Here is a 3466-nt window from a genome sequence, read left to right on the forward strand (position 1 = left end):
GTTCGGATTAACGAACCTTCGGAATAACGAAGCTTCGGAATTACGAATGTATACGGCACTGGTTTGGGGTGCAAGGGTATATATAAGGAAATGAAAAAGAAGAGGACCAAAAGAAAGGAAGGGGGAAGAGAGAATATAAAACGAAGCAGAAAAAGAGAGAGGGAAAGTAGAGAACGCGGGAAGATAAAAAAAAAAAAAGGTGAAGAAAATGCAAAGGGGAAAGGATAGATTGAAGAAAATCTGAATGGAGAGAGTGAGACCGGGGTACGGGATATTTTTTGCGGGTCAGAAGAGTACGACTATTCTTGGGGAGCAGTAAAACATGTTAAAATCGGTAAGTTGAAATAATTATGACATGCTGCATTGGCTCATGGTCATCAGGGATTTTCCTTTTTGATTTCTATTTTTTCGACCAACGTAATTTGTAAATTTTATCTCCCTATTTTAGAAGTAGACCCTATTCTATTTCATAGAAATACATTTTATTGATGGACTGTTATGATTATTTTTAATATTTATTTATCGATCGATTTTTTTGTTGTTCATTGTTTTATTTTCTCTTGTGTGTGTGTGTAGGGGGGTGAATTTGAGAGCTAAAATCAGTAGCATAACTATAACCTCAGCAGCTGATAAACGGGGGCACAGAAAATTGTTTTTATTTTTTTTATTTGCAACTCGCAGTCATGACATTTCACAATATGTGCAAATCCTGGAAACATAACTTCAGGACTTAATATTGTTGGGGGTGATGATAAAAAAAACTAGGGAAAAAGATCTCCTGGTCGAGAAGCTATCAAGCTCTTCCCTCCAAAAAACTTTGATAATTTCCATGACTAAACACATGATCAAAATGTTTAATTCTATCTGGGGCAGTTGAGTTTTTAATTGTAAATAACAGCTGGTCAAAGGGTATAGGTTTTCTGTTTACTAACGATGAGAGGGGCGGGTTCAAAATCTTTAAATTGTAAAGCAACGGCAATAAAACAAAAGGTTGGTCCGAATCTAGGACGGGTGGACTTTGACACTGCGTGATTCTTTCTTATTCGATATAGGGATCCCCCAAAGTGGGGAATGAATATTATACCGACACCCCACCCCGCATATAGCATCATTGGCAGTGGGATCGATCTAAGTAAAAATTTTGTGCATAGGGCTTGGGACTAGCACAAAAATTGCCCCCTTCAGAAATTGGTGGGGGAGCACTGAGTGGCAATTATTGCATCCCTCCCGTTTTTAAAGCCTTTGTTGTTCGTTAGAATCCTTCCTGGTGTTTACCCCTTCCCCCCCATGTACTCCCTAACAGTAGCGGCAAATTGATTTTTTTTTAATAGGGGGCGGGGGCAAGATGAAATGTTGGAGCAGAGGCGGACAAGATTTTTCATTTTATAAAATATCACAACGTATGATTGTAAAGGAATACTCCCCAGGGAGTGGAGGATGTGCACACATTGTGTGCGGGAATGACTGATTGAATCCGATGACCGGGGTAATATATCTGTAAAGCGCTTAGAAACGTCGTTCCGATGGATTAAGCGCTATATAAAAGCGGATTATTATCATTATTAAAGCGCAAGTTTCAGTAACTAGGGGTATGGGTAGTGAGCAAAAAAAAGAAGAAAACAAATAAGGGGCGGGGCATTTTTTGCGTTAATGGCATGACTTTAAAAGAGCTGCGAGTGAGCAATACTTTGAGCTTTTAATTATAATTTTTGGTAGCCTTTACAAATATTCAGCTGATTTTATCACACTTTATCCTTTTCAGTTCATTTTCTTTCCTTTTCGATACCGTTCTTTTCTTAAATTTCGGTAGGTCCATGAGTGACGCCCCACGCTCCTCATTCTGTACGCCAGTGGTGCACGGAACCACCTTTGGGCTTTGGGTCCCTGGTGGGGTCAAGAGGGCTCTGTCATGGGGGTATCACCGTCAGAATAAATATATACATGTACGTGTTTCTGGGATTTTTTTTAAAAAATCAGGCAGCCTTCATGTTTCAAATGTATAGGCCTAGCCTATCTGTTCAAAACTACAGCATTCTACTTTCACATAAAGTAAAGCTGTTCAAAAAGCACAACGACATATATATAGGGAAAGCAGCGGCTGGGGTAAAATGACCCCTCCTCTTTGTGATCGCCATGCAGTGGTGCCCAAGTGGAGCACAGTCAGTTTCTGCTCCCAGGTACGCCACTCTATATGTCAGGATCCACTGGCCGGTCGGACTTACTCTGGACTATAGGCCCTAAAGGTTAGAATTCCCTTGGGAAACCCAAACAGTCATGATACATATTTTTTGTAGGGGTGTGGCCACGGTGTGGGTAAGCCAAAATGTTTACCCCTTTCCCGGGGTGCATGGGGGGGGGGTAGTCACGAAATAAGGTATTATGCCTCTGGAATGGGTCCCTTTTTTGGAAGAAATCCCTACATGGGATATGGTTTTATGCTGGACATGTAAATCCCTAAACACGGCCCCAATTTTTAGATACTGGGTCCATATTCTCCTATCTTTTTTTTCTTGTCAAATTGTAATAGATCCTTAATCAATTGGTACTCTTTTAGCCACAATGACCCGTAAATATCCTGGGTTTTGAACCTTCAGCCGCACATCCCCGTCTAAACCAAATCTAAGTACCCACCCAGGCCTTTTTTTGCTAGTGCTCGCTTTATGCCTATAATTTTACTACTATTGATGTAGGCATTTTTCTTGTTCTTTTAAAACAAAATCCTTCATTTGTACCTAGCTTTTATTTTATTTTTTTTGTCTGTATTTCTTTCATTTGCCTTTTCCCCTTCTTTTCCTCTCGTTCTCTTTAGTTTCCACCCCGGCCCTTTTTTAAAGGTTATATAATATATAGTGAGCCCCAAGCCAGTCCATGTCCTTGGGAAGCTGGGGTGATAGGGGTGCTACTCTTGCGTTTTTTTTACTTTTTTCTTTCAAATGTAATTCATCAGTCTTTTTCTATTTCGTTTCAAATTTACCTTTTGTTTTGTCGTTTTTATATATTTTTTTCCTCCCCCCCGCCCCCTTTTTCTACCGTCCTAGCCTTCCCTTTCATTTCTTTCCTTTCCTTTTCCTTTTTATATATTGCTGTTCTTTTGTTATGGTTTACTTCCTTATATATTCTCTCTAGCTTATTCCATTTTACTTTTATGGCCTTTCTATTCTTTTCTTATCTATTGTAATGTAAACTATGTATTCTTTCATTTTCTGTTCTTTCCTAATGCTAGTTTACTTTACAGTCGGTTGATATTTGATATCATTATTAGAATCCTTTGTTGCACTTCAAAAAATGTAAATCTACATGAGGATATTATATTTATTTGATATAATAATTAATGAATAATTAATTAGCTTCTTAGTACCGTATGTTGAAATAAAGGCAGTGAGAATGAAAATCCTTTTTTTTTACCAATCATTATACTGGAAATAGGCTAGTCACCATGTCGCAATGCAATGCATTATTTCACCGT

The sequence above is a fragment of the Lytechinus variegatus genome, chromosome 4, assembly GCF_018143015.1.
Source record: "Lytechinus variegatus isolate NC3 chromosome 4, Lvar_3.0, whole genome shotgun sequence".
In the NCBI taxonomy this organism is placed as follows: domain Eukaryota; kingdom Metazoa; phylum Echinodermata; class Echinoidea; order Temnopleuroida; family Toxopneustidae; genus Lytechinus; species Lytechinus variegatus.